At 42.3% G+C, this 23,355-nt stretch overlaps 1 pseudogene; it reads left to right on the top strand.

Annotated features, from left to right (window-relative positions):
* The first annotated feature begins 18,330 nt into the window (after positions 1 to 18,330).
* Positions 18,331 to 19,281, top strand: LOC109573524 (proteasome subunit alpha type-2 pseudogene; annotated as a pseudogene).
* Positions 19,282 to 23,355: the final 4,074 nt, after the last annotated feature.

The raw sequence follows: 23,355 nt of genomic DNA, 5'->3' as shown, positions 1-23,355 counted from the left end.
ATTATTTTAATATTGTTACCTGGACTCTGACACTCCAGCTGTGGTTTTTCTGAAAAATTCATTTGGCTGTTTGGAACTGACTTGGGAAATAAATATCAGCAAAGGGCTGAGAGGGAATAAAAACTCATTTTTTTCTTTCAGAGAGCAAGAGAACAGATTCCAGGAGCACCTAGGGGCTGATGCATGAAAAATAACACAGGGCCCCCCTTTTTGAGTCTTCTTTATATCTCAGTCTAATAACTGACTAGCTCACATTTAGAGAAAGTGTGAAGGTGGGACAGTGACCTGGGAAAGTGGCCACAGGACAGATATTTTGGGAAGCATGTGACCTAAGTCCCAGCCCCCACACCAACCAAGCTGCCTTAACTTCTTTTCCCCGAGGAGCGGGAGCTGAAGGGCTGCGCTCAGAAGGGATGTGGTGCCAAGTCAAGGATGGATGAAAGCAAGGGGCCCTGGTGAACACAATGCAAGGGTTTTATGTGTCATGTGTGATAAAACACAAGATGCATCTGGCTAAATCCTGCCCCTCTCCTAGTTTCTAAACCCCTGTGCCTTTCACAGGAAATTAAATCTGTGTTTGTCAGATTCCTTTACCCTTACCTCATTGAAGGGAGGGTAGGTTGGAGTTGGCTTACGTACCAGAAACTGCTAGGATTTGTTTCTTTAATGAACTTGTAGTGTTTTTTCTGATCAAGATTGAAGTCCAGTGGCAGGGCCAGCAGCAGCCAGGCCAGTCCTTCAATGGTCAGTTCCACAAGGCCATGACCACCACTGAGTGTGTGTACACGGTGTGTGCACGCGTGCATGTATGTATGTGTGTGTGAAGGTGACGGGTTGGGAGTGGATAATTTGCATTCTGCCTGTTTGCTGAACTCCAAATCTCAAATTTAAGTCAAATGTTTAATAAAAAACTTTGGGAGTTGCTTTGTTTTCTTTTCTTCGGATGTCATTTTGGAAGGAATGTGCACATTTTTTCTGTTTTCTTCTGTTTTTCTTCAAAGGCTCCTGGAGGGCAGGAATTGTGTCTTATGATTTCTTTCTCTCAGAGTCTAGCAGAGTCCCTGGGACCTAATAGGTGTTCAGTTATTGTTTGTGGAACTGAAATCTTTAACAGGGCATTTTAACTACCCCTTTTGGCTCCTACTTGTGCCTGCCTTCTTTAGCCTCTTGTAGATCGGAATATGTGGTTTCTCTCCGAAACACCTGGACTGCTCTCTATTTTCTCTTTTTTTGGATACCTTTAAAAAACTACCTTTATACAGATGGCTTCCAAATTCCTTTGTTTCCACCCCTCCAGGCTGCCTTTCCCCCATCTCCCCTTCTGGCTCTTGGGAATCCGATTGTAAGAGAAGGAAAGCACTGAAGAGAAGATACTCCCCTGGCATCTCAAAGCAGCATGGCTGAGATCGCCCCTCCAGGCCCCTGTTCCTGGCAGAGCTGCCCTCTCTGCATACGTCTAGAGTAAGAGCCTCAGACTTCCCTGCTGCTCTAACCTGGCAGCAGAGTGGGTCAATGCAGTCTGCTGAAGTCCGAGGGTACAGTGGGGTTGGAGGCACTGCTGAGTCTTAGAATCTAGGGAGGGGCTGGGAGCATGGAGGTGGGAAGGCCATCTAAGGTTGTGAGATCTGGGCCAGCACTCTGTAAGCCACGCTGTTGTATGAGTAGTTACGCTTCCTGGTGAGATCTCATCCTTTGGTTGGACTCTCTCTACATTGCCTTTCCTTCCAATGCCAAACACCATTGCGTGAGCCCTCTTTATCTGTTTCCTATACAGACAGTCGAGTCCAACCTCTTTCTTTACCACAAACTGCTTGACCCTAAGAGCCTTCTGATTGCTTGTCAAGGATCCTTTACTCACCCATGGGTCTCCACCTTTAGTGTGGTTCAGAATCTATCAGGGCTTGTTAACATACAGGGTGCTGAGTCCCATCCTCAGAGCTTCTGCTCAGGAGTTCTGGGATGGGGCTGGACACTTCACATTTCTAACAAGTTCTCAGAGATGCTGATACTACTGGCGGGACCAAGTCAGACCAACAGGCCCTGTGGTCCACTCTTCAGAAACCTCTCATCCCTGCTTTCTCTCAGTCAATATATGTGTTGCCGTTTACTGGGCCTGCTTTCTGCTTAGCTCTTTAGATCCTTAATCTCATTTAATCCTCACAACAACTGTATGAGGTAGCTCCCACTAATGTTCCCACTTTAAATAGAAAGAAACTGAGGCACACAGCTTATATGTCTTATCTAAGGTAAGTGGTGCAGTTGTTTCAAAGCTGGGCAGTTTTGACTCGAAGCTTGTGTATTTAATCACCCTGCCATACTGCCTTAATGGTATGAGGATTTTTTTTTCTTCACATGGATGTCTTCATTTTCTACCTTAAAACATGGAGCTTTGCAAACAAGGTGCCCTTTCATTCTTAACCCACCCCCTCCCCCAATTTCTCATTGCTGCTGGCTAAGTACAGCAGGAAAAAACACACATTTAATCTCCATTAAGGCCTTCAGACTTTTGGGAGAGGAAGTCTAGTCTGACTTGGGAATGAAGCCTGAAGTACTGTGATTTTTAAAGAATGGTAGTTTTATTGCCTCCAATATATGGCTATGCAAATGAATGTCTAACTGGAACATTTCTCCAATAATTTCTTTTAGCCTTTTATAATAAATAAATATGGCTTATTTGCATACAAACAAAAGACTGAGGACTGTATTAAAGATCTAGGGCTGATTATTTGAGTGCTGGTTAAAAAAATAAGTAGGGTTTCCCTGGTGGCTCAGATGGTAAAGAATCTGCCTGTGATGTAGGAGACTTGGGTTTGATCCCTGACTCTGGAAGATCTCCTGGAAAAGAGAATGGCTACCCACTCTAGTAGTCTTGCCTGCAGAATTCCATGGACAGAGGAACTTGCATCTGGTTTTTCAGAAGCTCAATGTGGATTAAAAATCCATGTTTGGGAACATGCAATCTTTAAGATGGGGCTTCCCAAGTGGCTCAGTGGTAAAGAATCTGCCTGCCAATTCAGGAGATGCAGGTTCAACCCCTGGGTTGGAAAGATCCCCTGGAGAAGGAAATGGCAACGCACTCCAGTATTCTTGCCTGGGAAATCCCATGGGCAAAGGAGCCAAAGTAAGCAGGCTACAGTCTAAGGGGTTGCAAAAGAGTTGGACATGACTTAGTGTCTAAACAACAACCTTAAGATCATTTCATCAAATGGACTGCTTTCCTTTGCATGTAGATTCAGGTCTGGATCTCTCAGGAGAGCTCCCTGGCAAAATCCACAAACATAGAACTGTTCAGTTCAGTTCAGTTCAGTCGCTCAATCGTCTCCAACTCTTTGCAACCCCATGAATCGCAGCATGCCAGGCCTCCCTGTCCATCACCATCTCCAGGAGTTTACTCAAACTCACGTCCATCGAGTCAGTGATGCCATCCAGACATCTCATCCTCTGTCGTCCCCTTATCCTCCTGCCCCCAATCCCTCCCAGCATCAGAGTCTTTTCCAATGAGTCAACTCTTCACATGAGGTGGCCAAAGTACTGGAGTTTCAGCTTTAGCATCATTCCTTCCAAAGAACACCCAGGGCTAATCTCCTTTAGAATGGACTGGTTGGATCTCCTTGCAGTCCAAGGGACTCTCAAGAGTCTTCTCCAACACCACAGTTCAAAAGCACCAATTCTTCAGTGCTCAGCTTTCTTCACAGTCCAACTCTCACATCCATACATAACCACTGGAAAAACCATAGCCTTGACTAGATGGACCTTTGTTGGCAAAGTAATGTCTCTGCTTTTCAATATGCTATCTAGGTTGGTCATAACTTTTCTTCCAAGGAGTAAGCGTCTTTTAATTTCATGGCTGCAATCACCATCTGCAGTGATTTTGGAGCCCCCAAAAATCAAGTCTGACACTGTTTCCACTGTTTCCCCATCTCTTTGCCATGAAGTGATGGGACCAGATGCCATGATCTTAGTTTTCTGAATGTTGAGCTTTAAGCCAACTTTTTCACTCTCCTCTTTCACTTGCATCAAGAGGCTTTTGAGTTCCTCTTCACTTTCTGCCATAAGGGTGGTGTCATCTGCATATCTGAGGTTATTGATATTTCTCCCGGCAATCTTGATTCCAGCTTGTGCTTCTTCCAGCCCAGCATTTCTCATGATGTACTCTGCATAGAAGTTAAATAAGCAGGGTGACAATATACAGCCTTGATGTGCTCCTTTTCCTATTTGGAACCAGTCTGTTGTTCCATGTCCAGTTCTAACTGTTGCTTCCTGATCTGCATACAGATATCTCAAGAGGCAGGTCAAGTGGTCTGATATTCCCATCTCTTTCAGAATTTTCCACAGTTTATTGTGATCCACACAGTCAAAGGCTTTGGCATAGTCAATAAAGCAGAAATAGATGTTTTTCTGGAACTCTCTTGCTTTTTCTATGATCCAGCAGATGTTGGCAATTTGATCTCTGGTTCCTCTGCCTTTTCTACATCCAGCTTGAACATCTGGAAGTTCACGGTTCATATATTGCTGAAGCCTGGCTTGGAGAATTTTGAGCATTACTTTACATGAAGGCAAAATGTGATGTCTACCAACTGAGAGGAGGCCAGGATTTGCTTTTAAATAAAAACAGGCCAAACATTGATATCTTGGTGCTTTGCCCCAGTAAGTGGTCCCCATATTTACTGAGAGTTTGTATAAATTATATAATTTTCCAGAGATTCACTGTGTCTGGAGAGGATGAGGGAATCTGCAACATATATAACCTCAAGTTTTATTTTGTTATTTTTTCCTTGCCATTTTATTTCCTGCCCATACAATTCTAATGCACATGCTTTGAGAACCATGCTGGGTAGTGGGGAGAGCCTGGAGCCTGGGGGTGGAGGTGGCTCTCAGATACTTCAGTGGCTCCATTCTTATCTGTACATTGGACTCGCTTGCAACTTTATTGAAAGTAAAACAAAAACAAAAAACATGCCCTACTCAAGATCTGATTAAAGCAGAATCTTTAAGATTGGACCTGAACATCACCAATAAAGTGAAAGTATTAGTCACTCAGTCATGCCCAACTCTGTAACCCCATGGACTGTAGATGACAAATGAACAAAACACACAAAACAGAAAACTCCTTGGGTGAGTCTAACATGGGGGCCACTGGTGAAAACCCTGAAAATAATCTGGTTTGGAGCAACACACTCAGGGGGTATAGTTAGCTGAGAAGTAGAGAGCAGGGTATGTTGAGTATATGAGTGGATCGGTGTGTGTCTTTTCCACATTAGAATCAACTCCTGTGATGGAAGACCCTAACTCGGGAACTTAGGAAACAGGTGCTGTCCTGCTAGGCCACCGCGGTCCTTCCTACACCAGATTCATTCATTCTTTCCCCCATCCAGGGCTGTCCCGGGCGATCAGCCTCAGGTGCTTTGGACAGGGCCCTGCCCTCACTTGCACTTTGCCCTCTCTCCTGAGCTGCTCTCTGGCTGCTGGAATCTGACAGCCGCACAAACCTCTGCGACTGGGCAGTTTCTGAATGATATTTCTTCAGCTTCAGGCCAGGGGCTCTGGCTTTTCTGTTTATTTTCTTTTTTCTTTCTTATTTAAGAAGCTCAAGAGAACTTACAAGCAGACCCTTGAAAGCTAAGCTTTTCTAATCACATAAAGGTGTCTCTGCAGGGCCTGGGCTGAAGAGGGTTTGTTTGGGGTCTTTCATCTTTCTGTGTATCCCCTCCCCTCTTCAAACAATCTTTCTGGGCTCTTACCCACCCAGCTCTTTGCTGGACGCCCACCCCCATCATCTCCACGTTTGGGGCCCAGAGGGTAAAGGAGCAGGGAGGGGTGGCTGAGGGCCTGAGGGGGAAGGGAGGAAGCCGGCAGCCCCCATGCTGGGCCCAAGGAGACTCTGTGAGAAAGCCCTTCTCCATCTGCAGCCCAGCCCGGTGGGAGTCAATTAATTCTGAATAACCTAAACCGACAGAGGTATTTGCATTCACAACCTGACTGATGACCGTATAAAATTGATTTATGAATTAAAGTGCTTCCCCTCCCTTTATCCTGATTCAGGCTATAATTGATTATACGTGCTGCAGCGAAATTAAATAAAAGAAAATTAAAAAGAATAGAAAAAGGAAAGTGAAAAAAAGAGAGGCCCTTGCTTGGCGGTCCAGCATTCTCAGGGCTCCCCAGGATTAGCCATTCTATTCATCACTTATCATTTTTTATTTAAAAAGTTACTTTCCCCTTTGTCTCCACCCTACTGGCTCCCACCCCCACCTCTGCTACTGTGGCCTTCTCTTCTCTGGCCTCTGCCCAGTTGCTGATCCTTTGGGGTGAGCGAGCCAGTTATCTTCATGTTCCCTGGACAGGGAGAGAAATTAGGCAGGCCAGGGCTTCTCCCAGGTAGCAGAGCACCCACACAAATTTGAGGAGTAAGCCAAGGTGTCTTCCATCTCTGCCTCTTTCTTCTGTGTATCTCTCATTTTATCCCTTTTCTGACTGCTGCTCATCCCACGTGCAGGCGATCAAAATTTCCTTGCAGGAAATTCTCTCATAAATATATTCTCAGTAAGGAAGCCATTAATGGTAAGTTTTTTAAAGGCTCATTCCTCTCTGCAGAAATTTACTGACGAATAAAATATTTAGATAAGGGATATACCTCTAATTCTTAAACTTCAAGCTCCTACCTCAGGAACAACTGTTCTCTTGGCGGGAAAAGACTCTGGAGTAGGTGAGTAGGGCAGCTGAATTCCAATCACCTACACAGCATGAGAACAGGCTTTAGAAACAGCTGGACCAAGACTGAAAATTACTAGTCACGTGTCCTTGTGCGAGTCACTGAACTTTTCTTGCTTTCATTGACTCCTATTTAAGATAGAGATACCTCCCTAAGAGAGGTAATGCATGTAAATCTGCCTGAAGTACGTCTCAGCAAACATGAAAGACACTGTGCAAACGTTACAGACCACTTCTTTGCTTATTCTCTTTATGAAACAAGGCAGTGCTGACTCAAGAGTTTTCTGATAGGATAATCAATGGTTTTCTCCCAATTCAAACCCAGTGTTGCCATTTGAATGACAGAGAACTGTTTCTCATTGCCAAACCAGATCTTGAGAGCAGACTGCCTTCTTTATGTCCATATCCACAGAGATCCTGGCACACAAAATACATCATAATTAAACCATCTCACTCAACTCACCCTCCCTGCTTCTTCATCTTTTGTCTTCCTCCTTCTTCCTCAGGACTGCCAAGATTCCATGCCCAGTTTCTGCCACTGTTGCAAAAACCCCCTTCCTCCTGCCCTCCACTCACTGCCTTTGATGCATGTGATGCTAGTGGTAAAGAACCTTCCTGCCAAAGCAGGAGATGTAAGAGATGCAGGCTCAATCCCCGGATCTGGAAGATTCCCTGGAGGAGGGCATGGCAACCCACTCCAGTGTTCTTGCCTGGAGAATCTCAAGGACACAGGAGCTTCGTGGGGTATGGTCGGTGGGGTCACAAAGAGTCAGACATGCCTGAAGGGACTTAGTATACACGTACCCATGCCTCTCCTCTGGTGCTAAGGTGTACTTTTATGGGTACTCTCATGTTAAGTGCCATCAGGCACATTTCACAGAAAGTTAGAGAGAGGCTGTTTGGGCCTGGCTGGAAGAAGTCCACTCTGTTGATACCAGCATGGAACCATCTCTGAATGACAGCAGAATAAGAACTCCAAAGGCAGTGGCCTCTGAAGAATCATGCCAATAAAACTGAAAATGGACACCCTTCAGGGAATGTTCGAGAGGTGGGTTACGTGATGAGAAAGTTTCCAGGAGATGTTCAGGAAGCTCTAAGTGAGGAGCTAACCTAGAGAGGAAGCTGCTTAAGGGGTTTGGAGCCTCCTTTCACCCCATCTCAGGAGAGCCTTGGTGCCTCTGCCTTGAGATGGGGCCAGGTGTCTTGAAGCTTCACGTATCTACTCTACTCCTGGCTGATCTGAGCAGTCCCTTTTTGAAAATGCTTAAGCTGTTTTCAGCCCTTTACTTCTTGGAATGATTGGGGAGACTAGAGAGCCTAGAAGCAGGTTGTGAGTGATCCTGTGAGTGCTGAGGGCGCTGTGGTGAGCACCAGGGCACCAGGAGGTGGGTGGGAAGGAAGTGGCTCAGAGAGGAGCCTGAGAAGATAGACCACCTCTACAACTTTGCTGTGGAAGCCCCCACTCTCATGGGAAAAAACCCCAAATGCATTTTAAGTGTATGTAGAAGTCAAGAGGACAACATAGGAACACAGGGGAGGAACCAGTGGAAGAACTCTAAAGTGGATGGTTCTGACTGGATCTGAACCCCCTAAAACTGAGTTCCCCTGCCGAGTTTGTAATGAACCTCTCTATCTAAAACTTTATTCCTTTTCTTGTCTCACCCCTGTTACTCTCAGGAATATCTGTGAGTATCAAAGAAAAGAGAAGATTAAAATCAAGCAGGACCTTATGGTGTTCTCTCAGGTACAAAAGCCCTTCTGTATGCCCATTTCTTGTTGGCAAAAAAAAAAAAAAGAAGAATTTATTTAGTCTCCTAGGCCTTCCCTGAGTTCCAAAGAGCAGACTGAAGCAGTTAACTAGTTAGTAAAGTGAGGGGATGCAGAAACAAAGGAAAAGCTGTCAAACAAGAAAAGTAATGACAGCTTAAAAAATAGTCCTAGTTCCTCCTCCAGGAACATCGATAACAATTTGACACATGTCTTTGAGTTGTTCTGCAGAAACTAAGACCCCCAAGCCAGGTGGAGGATGGAGACCACATGCTGACCACAAGCACATAGACCCCAAGCTGGTTGGCACCAAAAGGTCAGTGGTTAAGACTCCTGAAACATCATCCTATTACCTCACCACCAACCAAGAAGATCATAGTCATGCCCCCTGAAACCTTTACTCCAAATATTGTCTTTAAAAACCCTTCTCTGAAAGACATTGGGGAATTCCGGTTTTTGAGCATGAGCTGCCTGTTCTCCTTGCTTGGTGCAGTAAATGCTGTGCTTTCCTTCATGACCACTGGTGTCAGTAGATCAGTTTTGCTATGTAGAGTCAGTGAGCAGACCCAGGTTTGGTTTGGTAACATAAGAATCTCCTTTTTAAGCAAAACAAAGGACTCCCCTGGTGGCCTAGTGGCTAAGACTCTGTGCTCCCAATGCAGGGGGCCCGGTTTTGATCCCTGGTCAGGGAACTAGATCCCACATGTCACAACTAAAAAGAAAAAAAGATCCCATACGCTGCAACTTAAGATCCTGCATGCCGCAATGAAGACCTGGCACACCCAAATAAATAAATAAATAGGACTGGATGATTATTTTTCTGAGGCTGAAGCAGGTTTTAAAAACACACAGGTGGGCAAGTGTTAAGGATGGGTTGTAATTGCAGCATCTAGCTAGTTGGGAATTGGGTTCAGAAGATGAAAGTGGTCTGTCTGTGGCATGTGGCTGGAAACGGCATCTCCAAGTGACTTCTCAGACAGAAATCCAAGTTCCAAGGGTCAGAGGCTGAGGTGGCAGGCTGAGGTGGCATAGGTTCCTTTGGGTCAGATGAGACTGTTTCTCCTCCACAATGGTGATACCTTAGAGCTCATCTTGCCTTGGGCTGGAATTAGCCATCTGGCTATTTGAACATAATTATGACCTTGACCTCTGCCACACTGAGCTTGGAGGACCAAGAGCAGTTGTGAGCAGTCAGTTCCCAGAGGCTAGGAGCCAGCCAGTCAATGAGCCAGATAGGGGAATGTGGGGATATAGAATTCTGAGAGGCTTGCTTTTGAAGTTTTTGATGTTTAGTTGCTAAGCCATGTCTGACTCTTTGAAAACCTATAGACTGTAGCCTGCCAGGCTCCTCTCTCCAGGCAAGAATAGTGGTGTGGGTTGCCATTTCCTTATCGAGGGGTCTTCCTGACACAGAGATCAAACCCATGTCTCCTACATTGCATGTGATCTCTGGCATTGCAGGTGGATTCTTTACCAATGAGCCACCAGGGAAGATCTGAAGTTGTTGCTTACAACAGCTTTGATGATGTTGCTTCAGATACTGCTTTGAAGATGTTGCTTTAGCATCTTTTAAACAACCAAGATGTCCTTCAATTGGTGACTGTGGTACATCCAGACAGAGGAATGTTATTTGGTGATAAAAAGCCAAGGCAAGAAAAGACATAAAGGAACCTTAAATGAATATTGTTCATTGAAAGAAGTCAATCTGAAGATACTATATCCTGTACAATTCCAACCATATTATATTCTGGAAAAGGCGAAACTATGGAGAGTAAAAACATCAGTGATATAGGGGTTAGACAAGAGGGAAGGAGGGAGGGATGAATAGGGGGAGCACAGGGGATTTCTCAGACAGTGAAACTATTATGTTTGATACTGTAATAGTGGATGCTTTTCATTATACATTAGTCAAAGCTCATAGGATGTACGAAGTCCTAATATATAATACACTATATGTACACGTGTGCTCAGTTGTATCTGACTCTTTGTGACCCCATGGACCCTAGCCCACCAGGCTCCTCTGTCCATGGGATTTCCCAGGCAAGAATACTGGAGTGGGTTGCCATTTCCTCCTCCAGGGGATCTTCCCAACCCAGGGATCAAACCTGCATCTCTTGCACTGGCTGGTGGATTCTTTACAATGAGTCACCTGGGAATCCCCAATATATATTATGGACCTTAGTTAAAAAATAAGTATAAATATTGGCTCATAGGCTGCAAGAAATGTACCTCACCAATACTAGATGTTAATGATAGGAGAAACTGTGGGGGAAGGAAGTAAGGGAATGGGGAAGAAGAGAGAGTATATGTGAACTCACTGTACTTTTCATTCAGTGTTTCTGTAGACCTAAAACTGTTCAAAAAATAAAGCCAATTAGAGGAAGAGAGAGAGAGAGAGATTCTTCTGTCAATACTGAGTTTTAGTGCTTGTTAGAAAGATCCTACGTGAATGCCAATTTATTTTATCAATCTTAATGACAGGCAGAAATGACTTCTGAAGACATAAAACCATTTTCCTAATATAGAGAAAAAGATATAGTCAGAGATAGTAACACTATCTCTGAGTGGTTGTCATTACCACTGTGCTGGTGGCAAGCTCAGAACAATCCTCATGGTGTGATTCCGCTCTCACAAGCAGAGTCTGATCCTCCTTAAACAACGATTTCCTTGGAGCTTTCAAAGATAAAGAGAATGAAGGGTCAAAACTCATACTTATGGTAAAGAGGGCAATCTGCAGAGAATGGACAAAGAGTTGTTGAAACCACAAAAATGAGATCCTGGAATCAGTTTTGTCATAATAGCCCAGTCAAACATTCCTGGCAAGTCACTCAACCACATCAATGCTTTTCTTTGAACATCTTCGTCTCTGGTGTCTCATGGGTTGGCTTTCCATTCTCAGTGCAGATGTTTCTCCTGGACTCTCCTCTACAAATGTTACAGAAAATGTCTCCTCTTTTGTTTAGAGAAAATCCAATCTTACTTCTGGTCTCTAACTTCAACATCTTCCAATACCCTCCCTGCACAGTCCTCCTCTGGTCCCACCACCACAGAGGCACCCAAGCTGGACTCCAGCTCTGTCTGCTACTGTCTGGGCTCCTGTCCTCAACTAAGATTATCTTTCTATTTGCCAGAATCTAAGAGTCGGACACGACTGAAGTGACTTAGCAGCAGCAGCAGCATAGTCCAGACCAATGTTTTTGCTCTTCTCACTATGATACTCCGTCTACACGGCCCAGTTTCCCAATCAATTCAGGGCTCAGCAACCATACTTCAGGGAAATTATTTATATATAGCACACTCCCTAATTCAGCTCAACAAACTGTCTGACCTATAAAATCAGGCTCTGCAGAATCTGCGACGAAAAAGAATAGTCATTTTCCTTGGAACTTGATTCTGAAGCTAAGATGTGTCCCAGTTAAATAGAGAACAATCTCAAGCCAAGTTAATAAACAAAAGCTTGGTGATGAGTTGCTGTCTATAAATGTAAATGCCAAAAAAATTCAAAGAAAGGAATAGATATCTTTGAGAAAGGCTTGTCAGTGAAGATTTTTGGAAGAAACTAGTGTGTAAAATCTAATAGAAAGCTTGTTTGATTTAGTATACTCAATTTCTTTGGGTCAGCAAAGAGATTAAAAACAATCATGGTTTGAGTTTTCAGGAGAAGATATGATAAAATAATAAAACTAACCCAGAAAACACACAAGAAAAAAGTAAAATAACAGCAAAAAATTTCATCAAGCATATATTTTTTCAATTGAGTTACTTAGGATTCTTTTCCCACTTTATCTGATCATGAAGTTCAAACTAGGTGATTTCAGAACACCTCTTATATTATCCTTTCCTTCTCCTTTATTTTGCTTTAATTTCTACTGGTGTTGGAATAGGAAATTAACAAGATAAAAACAAAAACATAAGGGCCAAATGTAAAGTTGCCAAACATAATTGTGGGAGTCTTAAATAAGTTTTAAATAGTACAGAGTTCAGGGCTGACTTGGAGAAGAAGCTAGGGAAGGAAAAATGAAGAAGAACCATATTGACTATGTTTTAAAAGATAAGTCACTTTCAACTCTGCAAATGATCAGGCCATCAGAAAATCTGATACCTCTGGGCCCAAAAGTCTGTTCTTTACATCTGTGTCTCCTTTGGTGCCCTGCATGTAGGATTAGGGGTGGGATGATTTGAGAGAATAGCATTGAAACCTGTACGTTACCATATGTAAAACAGATGACCCGTGCAAGTTCCATGCATGAAGCAGAGTACCCAAAACCAGTGCTCTGGGACAACCCAGAGGGACAGGGTGGGGAGGGCGGTGGGGAGTGGTTCAGGATGGGGGCGACACATGTATATTTGTGGCCAATTCATGTTGGAGAAGGCAATGGCACCCCACTCCAGTACTCTTGCCTGGAAAATCCCATGGATGGAGGAGCCTGGTAGGCTTTTTGCTTATTTACTTCCATGAAACTGAAGTGTGGGGATACACAGTCTCTTTGCTGCCTAAATGACATCTCTTCTCTAGTCCTTCTAGCTTTCAGCATCTGAGTCCCTAGATAGTGTTTCCAAGGACAACCCTCTGGTTCTGTTTCCTGTGGTGATCTTAGAGAGGAAGGCCCTTCACATCATTTCAACCCCTAGTCTTTTTTTAAAAAAAGACACATTTCAGTTCTCCAAAATGAGTTTTCCTCAAAGCACAGGTCTTTGCTTATCTGGATTCCTAGAGATACTCCCCAGGAGTTCAGGGGAAAATCTTCTATAAAATGATGCTGGAAAACAGAGCAGCAACCTGGAGAGAAAGAGTCTGTACTACTGCATGGAAGAAACTCATCTCTGCAGAAGGTCATGAAAGATTTGAGGTGAAGTACAATTTTAGAGAAAAGCCCTATGCTGAGAAAAATGTGCTGAAAACTTATCAAAAAGCCAAAATCAATTTGAAAACTTTTTTGTGTGTGAAAAGCTGAATGCTTATGCAAATATTAATTGTGAAATGAAAAACAAATACAGACAGGCAAGGCCAATAATACAAGAAAAGCAAAGCAAAATCAAAGTTGTAAGTCTGTAGGTACCTGATAAGGGGCTTCCCAGGTGGTGCAGTGGTAAAGAATGTGCCTGCCAATGCAGGAGAGACTCAAGAGACACAGTTTCTATCCCTGGGTCGGGGAGAGCCCCTAAAGTAGGAAATGGCAACCCACCCCAATATTCTTGCCTGGAAAGTTTTGTGGACAGTGAAGCCTGATGGGCTACAATTCATGGGGTCACAAAGAGTTGGACATGACTGAGTGACCGCACACACACAGGTACCTGATAAATAATTCTGGCTTTGAAAAACAAGTTGGAATTCTTAAAAAAGTTATTTCAGTGTTTCCAACTTCATGTGCTATTCATAGCAGAGGTAGTTGCTTTTATTTTGACTATTTTTACTATTAAAAACTAGATTCTAGAAAGGTAAAAATCCTTGGGAGATAATTTACTGCAGGTCTGTGGTGAATCATTCTTGAAGATGTGATAATGGTGTATTTTTTCCCCCAATTTTCTATTTGGGCTAAACAGTTTTAGCACAGAAACATTATCATTAATAGAAGGAAAAAATAAATGTCTCCTCTTAAAAAAACAAACAAACATGAGACCGTGCACATAAATAAGATCTGTTGTAAAAATAAAAATTTGATTTCAAACTCTGAGGATGAAGTTGTAAAAAGTTGGCCACTTTTGATTCTGAAATGGGTCTTTGTAGCTGTTTTCTGAATCCCTGGAATAAAGAGGGTTGATTTGCGATGGAATCTCCAGAGCCTGCAGTCATACATTACAATATGTTGTAAATCCAGAGGGTACAATATAGATTTCACAGGGGGCCCTGAGGTTAATTGAAATTCCATCTGTTTCTTCTCTGTGGCAAACTTAGTATCCTGGGATATTAGCTCAGGATAAGATAGGGGATTTATAACTTTTTTATTTTTAGGCTAAAGTAGAAGTTTGTCTAAACCTGCTCCTCCCTATGTTCTACCTCCTACCTTCACATTAAAAGAAGTTTACAAGACAGCCTTTATTTTCCCCACAGCTGCCCCCGAGGGAGCCCCCCCTTTTTTCCAGTGCATGCCGGGCAATGCCATGTATTCTTAGACTCCCAATGGCCCCCATTACTGTCAATTAGTTACGGAATGCTACAGGGATTCATGCCTGACAGCCCGGGCAAAGGCAGGAGAAATGGGCTCAGTAGGGAGCGAGGGGCCTGATTCTTTTTTGTGCACAAGAAATACCTTTCTCAGCAAGGCTTTTAATGGCCTTCCCTTCTTTCTTTCCTTCTGCCCAAGCACTGCGCCCCCCACGATCCCAACGCACATCATGTACACATAGGATCCTATGTTCACACCCAACGTGTTTGTGTGACTGTTGCAAAGGACTGTGAGAACTCTCAGAGCGGAAGGCCCTGACATTTTCTTACAATCTATGAAAATTACTTGAGCTTTAAAATTCTGACTTATATCTTTGCTATAATCTGATTCCTAACTTCCTTTCTTCAGAAGGTTTCTTGTTACTAAAAGCCTCTTTTGCCTCTTTCTGATTAGTATCTTTTCCTCCCTCTGAAGAAGAAATGTACTCTCTGGTCTCAGAACTTGGGTGGGAGCCCGCTGCACCATGATGGCCGTGGCTGGCATCTCCTACCACGTCCATGTCTTTTTGACTTCCGTCTCTACTTCTTGCCTTCCTCTCCTCTACTTTCCCTCATTTCCCCCTTTGCCCTCATATCTGTGCCTGTATCATTCCACTTACGCTGGAGGCTTGAGGCTAGGAGTTTTGTTTCACTCATTTTTGTTCTCTCTTTCATTTTGTACCCACACCAAATATCTACAGTGGAAAGACACAGAGACTTTGTTTCATTCACCAAAACACCTGCACTCCATAGGATAGCATCTGGCACAAGCAGGAGCTCTTAATATTTGTTGAAAATTAATGTACTAGTTAAAAATCATTTGCAAGTCATTGATGGCTCTCAGGGTTAAGGAGAACCCAGCGTCACACCAAAATGGTTTGCCTATTCCTGGTTTGCTGTTTCTACTCTTTTATATGAATGCTAATCTTTTTTTTTTTTTTTTCTCTTTACTATTCAAAATAAAGATACACTTAGGAAAAGCCTAACAGGAAAGCAACAGATCCCAATAGGAAATAAATACATTTCTTCAGTTAGGTTTGAGAAAGATGACAGAGTAAAGAAGGTAGCAGATGATATACCAGAGCAATGGTCCCCAAACTTTTTGGCACCAGGAACTGGTTTCATGGAAGACAGCTTTTCCATGGACCAGAGTGGCAGGGGGGAATAGTTTCAGGATGATTCAAGCCCATTCAAGCATGGGCTCCACCTCAGATCATCAGGCATTAGATCCTGGAGGTTGGGGATACTTCTACTAGAGAAAAAAGCTCCTGGGGACAGTTCATTTCTGGATTACACAGATGTTCAGGTTCTTCCTCTCCTCCTGCACCCTGGCCTCATTCAGGGTGTTGAGAGGCACCCAAAGGGTAGCAGCAGGAACTCACTACCAGCCTGTCTAAACCAGACATCTGTAGAAAGGCAGAGAGGAAGGTCCAGGAGGAGAATAAAGTAACAGAAATGAGTGAGGGCTGGAGGGTGGACTGTAAATCTTGGAGGGATCCCCTGAGCCCAAGAGGAAGGGTGTAGGCACGTCTTTTCAGGTCTCTTTGTCATTATTCATCACTCTGGTCTGCAAGATGAGGTATCCTGTATTGTCAATTCATCAGTACCCACATATTTGCTTTAAGATTCCTGTAGAAACAACCATCCCATTCACGCCATTTGAGATGAATTTTCAAGGCTGTCTGATTATCAAACCTGCTTTATCTTAGTCTTTTCAAACTTGCATGTGAATGTGAATCAATTGGAAATCTTGGGAAGATGCCACTTCTGAGGGGTATCCTGAGAGTCTACATTTCTCACAAGCTCTCAGGTGAAGGCTTTGTTCCTGGTATACTGACATGTTGATTCAGTTGCAAGACATTAATTACTTCATCAACTTTGCAAGAAATGAAGAGAGCTTTGTGAAGATGGACTGACTCTAACTTGAATTAAAGAAGTGAAGTCTCATTAACAAAGAGTTTGATTCCTCACATAAGGAAAAGAGATGTATTTATATCTATGATTCTCATATCTTTCCTTTTTGGTAAATGAGTGTAGGTGGTGCTAGGAAACAGTAAATTAACTCATGATCTAGATATACTAAAGTCATTTGTCTGGTATAAATTTCCATATTTTTTAAAACATATTTGAGCCAGATTATATTACAAAATTTCTTTCTCTCTCTCTCTTTCTTTTAAACAGTGGACTTATTTTAGCTTAAAGAAAGAAATTAGCCATTGAATGAAAAAAAAATGAGTTTACTTGAAAGAGAACATGACTAGCTATCTACCTTGTTTCTTTTCTACCTGCTAAAGAAAAGGCAAAAAGAAAGGATGGGGTAAGGTACATGTAGTTCCATTGGTAGCCAATCAATAAGATTTTGTTTGCTAAGAAGTACAACAAAATCTCCCCACCAGTATATAGTTACTCCTATCAAAGATGTTTGCTCTCATAAACACATAGACTTGGAACTTAATTTACAGAGGCAACTTATGTTTATAAATCCACAGAAACTCAGAAGAGAATAGTTAGTATTTCCTAAGTCTGAGTGTCATATCAGTTGGGGATCCAGATCCAAATGGAGCAGACAATGTAGTTAGAAAGACAATTTAAAAATTAAGCAGAAGCTTTTAAGTTTAATTAGGTCCCATTTGTTTATTTTTGCTTTTATTTCCAATATTCTGGGAGGTGGGTCATAGAGGATCCTGCTGTGATGTATGTCAGAGAGTGTTTTGCCTATGTTCTCCTCTAGGAGTTTTATAGTTTCTGGTCTTACGTTGAGATCTTTAATCCATTTTGAGTTTATTTTTGTGTATGGTGTTAGAAAGTGTTCTAGTTTCATTCTTTTACAAGTGGTTGACCAGTTTTCCCAGCACCACTTGTTAAAGAGATTGTCTTTAATCCATTGTATATTCTTGCCTCCTTTGTCAAAGATAAGGTGTCCATATGTTCGTGGCTTTATCTCTGGGCTTTCTATTTTGTTCCATTGATCAATATTTCTGTCTTTGTGCCAGTACCATACTGTCTTGATAACTGTGGCTTTGTTATAGAGCCTGAAGTCAGGTAGGTTGATTCCTCCAGTTCCATTCTTCTTTCTCAAGATAGCTTTGGCTATTCGAGGTTTTTTGTATTTCCATACAAATTGTGAAATTATTTGTTCTAGCTCTGTGAAGAATACCGTTGGTAGCTTGATAGGGATTGCATTGAAGCTATAAATTGCTTTGGGTAGTATACTCATTTTCACTGTATTGATTCTTCCGATCCATGAACATGGTATATTTCTCCATCTATTAGTGTCCTCTTTGATTTCTTTCACCAGTGTTTTATAGTTTTCTATATATAGGTCTTTAGTTTCTTTAGGTAGATATATTCCTAAGTATTTTATTCTTTCCGTTGCAATGGTGAATGGAATTGTTTCCTTAATTTCTCTTTCTGTTTTCTCATTATTAGTGTATAAGGAAACTATTAGCAAGGTGAAAAGACAGCCTTCAAAATGGGAGAAAATAGTAGCAAATGAAGCAACTGACAAACAACTAATCTCAAAAATATACAAGCAACTCCTACAGCTCAACTCCAGAAAAATAAATGACCCAATCAAAAAATGGGCCAAAGAACTAAATAGACATTTCTCCAAAGAAGACATACAGATGGCTAACAAACACATGAAAAGATGCTCAACATCACTCATTATCAGAGAAATGCAAATCAAAACCACTATGAGGTACCATTTCACGCCAGTCAGAATGGCTGCGATCCAAAAGTCTACAAGCAGTGCGTTGGGTCTTCGGGTAAAGATGGCAGAGCGTGGTTACAGCTTTTCGCTGACTACATTCAGCCCGTCTGGTAAACTTGTCCAGATAGAATATGCTTTGGCTGCTGTAGCTGGAGGAGCTCCTTCAGTGGGAATTAAAGCTGCAAATGGCGTGGTCTTGGCAACTGAGAAGAAACAGAAATCCATTCTGTATGATGAACGAAGTGTCCACAAAGTGGAACCAATCACCAAGCACATAGGTTTGGTGTACAGTGGCATGGGCCCAGATTACAGGGTACTTGTGCACAGAGCTCGAAAACTAGCTCAACAGTACTATCTAGTTTACCAAGAACCCATTCCCACAGCTCAGCTGGTCCAGAGAGTAGCTTCTGTGATGCAGGAATACACCCAGTCATGTGGTGTTCGCCCATTTGGAGTTTCTTTACTTATTTGTGGTTGGAATGAGGGACGGCCATATTTATTTCAGTCAGATCCATCTGGAGCTTACTTTGCCTGGAAAGCCACAGCAATGGGAAAGAACTATGTGAATGGGAAAACTTTCCTTGAGAAAAGATATAATGAAGATCTGGAACTTGAAGATGCCATTCATACAGCCATATTAACCCTAAAGGAAAGCTTTGAAGGGCAGATGACAGAAGATAATATAGAAGTTGGAATCTGCAACGAAGCCGGATTTAGGAGGCTTACCCCAACTGAAGTTAAGGATTATTTGGCTGCCATTGCATAATAATGCAAATAATGAAGTGACTGAAAATCCAGAATTTCAGATAACTTCTCTACTTAAACATGTTTAAAGTATGTTTTGTTTTGCAGACTTTTTGCATACTTATTTCTACATGGTTTGATGGACTGATGTTTTTAAAATGAGACTTATAAATCATAATAAACTCTTAAATTAAAAAAAAAAGTCTACAAGCAATAAATGCTGGAGAGGGTGTGGAGAAAAGGGAACTCTCTTACACTGTTGGTGGGAATGCAAACTAGTACAGCCACTATGGAGAACAGTGTGGAGATTCCTTAAAAAACTGGAAATAGAACTGCATTATGACCCAGCAATCCCACTGCTGGGCATACACACTGAAGAAACCAGAAGGGAAAGAGACACGTGCACCCCAATGTTCATCGCAGCACTGTTTATAATAGCCAGAACATGGAAGCAACCTAGATGCCCATCAGCAGATGAATGGATAAGAAAGCTGTGGTACATATACACAATTACTCAGAGTATTACTCAGCCATTAAAAAGAATACATTTGAATCAGTTCTAATGAGATGGATGAAACTGGAACCTATTATACAGAGTGAAGTAAGCCAGAAAGAAAAACACCAATACAGTATACTAACGCATATATATGGAATTTAGAAAGATGGTAACAATAACCCTGTGTACGAGACAGCAAAAGAGACACTGATGTATAGAACAGTCTTATGGACTCTGTGGGAGAGGGAGAGGGTGGGGAGATTTGGGAGAATGGCATTGAAACATGTATAATATCAGGTATGAAATGAGTCGCCAGTCCAGGTTCAATGCACGATACTGGATGCTTGGGGCTGGTGCACTGGGATGACCCAGTGGGAGGGTATGGGGAGGGAGGAGGGAGGAGGGTTCAGGATGGGGAACACAGGTATACCTGTGGCGGATTCATTTTGATATTTGGCAAAACTAATACAATATTGTAAAGTTTAAAAATAAAATAAAATTAAAAAAAATAAAATAAAAATTAAGCAAAATTTTAAGTCTAAAATGTAATTTTACATAATTTCATAAGCTTCCAGGAATTTATGAGATTTAAAGGGACTTTAAGGAAAGAATAGATGAATTTAGATTTAGATGGTCGAAGAAGGTATTCTGAAAACAAAGATTTGAATTGAAATCTGAAGGAAGGCTAGGCCAGCAGAGATGGAAGTAGAGGGATGACTGCCTCAGAAAGGACAAAACAATTGTGTGGATACAAGAGAATATAAAGTGTTTGAGAGCTTATGAGCAGAACAGCTTGCTGGAGTGATGTATTTGTTTAAGGGAAACATGATAAAGAGAGAAACAGTGGGAACATAGCATTGGGATTGGATTAAGAAAGGTCTTGCATGGACAAAGGTTGGACTTGATTCTATAAATTAAATGTAACTGCTGGATGTATTGAGTAGAAAAATAAATTTTAACAGATTAAAAATATTTTTATTAAAAGTATCTTAATAGATTCATTTCCACAGTCAAAGTGTCAGAGTTAAGGGCCAGAATTAGGATGGTGGTGAAGGAAACTGAATAGATAGGACTGAGGGTTGATCTAAAGGAGTCATAGGTCTTAGTGACTGATGGGATAGTAGAGTTCGTGGAAAGGCGGTGACTTTGAGGCTTGAAGTTAGTAGAATAGGAAAATGAACAGTTTAGGGGGGGAAATAAAATCAACTCGAGATATCCTAAGTTTTAAGTAATAGTAAGATGAACAAGTAGAAAAATGTAATAGGCAACTGGAAATGTGACAGTGTGACCCTCCTGAGATGTGACCCTACTGAGATGTAGTCATAAACAGAGGCTTGTAAGTGAAAGATATCGCCAAGGGAAAATATGCAGAATCTGAGAATCTTAGGAAACATCTGTATGTGTGTCCTGGATGGAGAAACAGCAGTAGTAGAAGAAACAGAGGCACACAGAGGATTAAAGAAGTGACGGGAAGAGGGTATGGCCAGAATATCAAATGCAGCAGAGGACCGAGCACGGGGACGATGAGATCAGGAAAGACTCTTCAGAGTTCTTGTTGCTCTTTCCAGTTTGGTAAATCCAGTCCAGTTGCTATTTCACTCACACAGAGTGAAAGGGAGGAAACGAGATGACAAAAGATTAAGGAGTGACCAAATCATAACAAAGATAGAATTTATCCTTCAGATTAAAGGAAAAACAGGATGGAAACTGAAGGGGAATGTAAGGTCAAGTGCTTTTATTGCCTTTTATTATAGTGGTGATTAAATTTACTTGTTTATTGATTAAGAAGAATGGAAAAAAAGGAATGAAAAGTTGATGGTATCTAAAAACCACAGAGGGACAGGAATTTGAGGAGGCAAAGGCTTGAAGGAGAAAGGACCATTGGTAAAGGAGTGAGTACTATAAATATTGAAAAAATCCTTCTGAAAAAAAACAATGCCAAACAACTCTGTTTCCACATATCTGGAAGAACAAGGGCACAGAGATGGCATATTCAGTTTCCTCAGGGCCCCACCACTTCAATAAAGTAGCATGTGGGATTGCTTTCAAGCTCTGGGTCTGATAAAGTGGATGGATGGCAAAGGTTTGGACGGACCATTGTATTAGGTAATTAGCAATAGATGAACAAGAAGCATTGCTAAACAACAGCTGAGATGAGCATGAATATACCAAGTGAGCACAGATACACACCTAAAGACAGTGGACTTGACTCAGGTGTGTGGAACTAACACAACAGGTTGGGGAAAGTGAAGTGGGCACCAGAGTGCGAGGAGCTGACAGCAGTCCTGAAGGAACTGGCTGAGTCCACACGGAGTTAAAACACCTCAGTTGGAAGGATCAGACACTAGATCTTGCCAACAAGAGGAAGATGATTCAGAATGGTCAACTGGGCGAACACATCCACTCTGAGCATTCCAGCTTAAAAGGTACTTGTTGGGAATCCAACAAACTGGCTCAGCAGCATATGCGCCATACTAGGCTTGCGCATGCTGGGGGTGCAGAAGGCTGAGACAGCGCTTTGGTGTAGTTAGAGGGAGAGGACAAGCACATCGGAGCCCTGTGAGTGAGTGCATCCACACTGCATTAGGACTTCAAACACTGTGAAGAGCTGGTTGGAGGATAGCTGGTTAAGAAGCAGCCAGATGGCATGATGGGAGTTGCCCCCTCTCCTACCTTTTTCACATTCTCCCCAGTATGCATAGCCAAGTCACACAGTTGTACCTTCAAGACAATGAAAATGGAGCTAAGGAAAGGGTAACTGTGATTTCCTCATCATGTATGGCAGACCTGAAAGCTACATTCATTTCCTTGCTCAGACAGATGTAAAAGCAGTATTCATCTTCCTTCTATGCCTGGCATAGGATACTTGACCCAGGAGAGCAACCTGTGTTAAGAGGAAGAAATGAGATTTGTGAGAGGTGAGAAATCTGAAGGTCTTTAAGAAAATTATTTACTTTCCCCTCTCTGCCCCGCTGTTCAGTTCAGTTCAGTTCAGTCGCTCAGTTGTGTCTGACTCTTTGCGACCCCATGAATCGTAGCACACCAGGCCTCCCTGTCCATCACCATCTCCCAGAGTTCACTCAAACTCACGTCCATCGAGTCAGTGATGCCATCCAGCCATCTCATCCTCTGTTGTCCCCTTCTCCTCCTGCCCCCAATTCCTCCCAGCATCAGAGTCTTTTCCAATGAGTCAACTCTTCACATGAGGTGGCCAAAGTACTGGAGTTTCAGCTTTAGCATCATTCCTTCCAGAGAACACCCAGGGCTGATCTCCTTTAGAATGGACTGGTTGGATCTCCTTGCAGTCCAAGGGACTCTCAAGAGTCTTCTCCAACACCACAGTTCAAAAGCATCAATTCTTTGGCGCTCAGCTTTCTTCACAGTTCAACTCTTGCATCCATACATGACCACAGGAAAAACCATAGCGGTACAGAGATATAATTGACTTATAGCATAAGTCTAAAATATATAACATTATGCTGCAAAATGATTACCACCATAAGATTAGTTAACATCTATCACTCCATGTCTGAGGAGGCCTTACAAATAACTTACAAAAAAGAAGAGAAGCGAAAGGCAAAGGAGAAAAGGAAAGATAAACCCATCTGAATGCAGAGTTTATGCAGAGTTCTGAAGAACTGCAAGGAGAGATAAGAAAGCCTTCCTCAGTGATCAGTGCAAAGAAATAGAGGAAAACAATAGAATGGGAAAGACTAGAGATCTCTTCAAGAAAACTGGAGATACCAAGGAAACATTTCATGCAAAGATGGGCACAATAAA

The sequence above is a fragment of the Bos indicus genome, chromosome 1 (assembly GCF_029378745.1).
Source record: "Bos indicus isolate NIAB-ARS_2022 breed Sahiwal x Tharparkar chromosome 1, NIAB-ARS_B.indTharparkar_mat_pri_1.0, whole genome shotgun sequence".
Classification (NCBI taxonomy): domain Eukaryota; kingdom Metazoa; phylum Chordata; class Mammalia; order Artiodactyla; family Bovidae; genus Bos; species Bos indicus.
The sequence above is the reverse complement of the archived record's forward strand: the minus strand, read 5'-3'. Positions and strand labels throughout refer to the sequence as shown.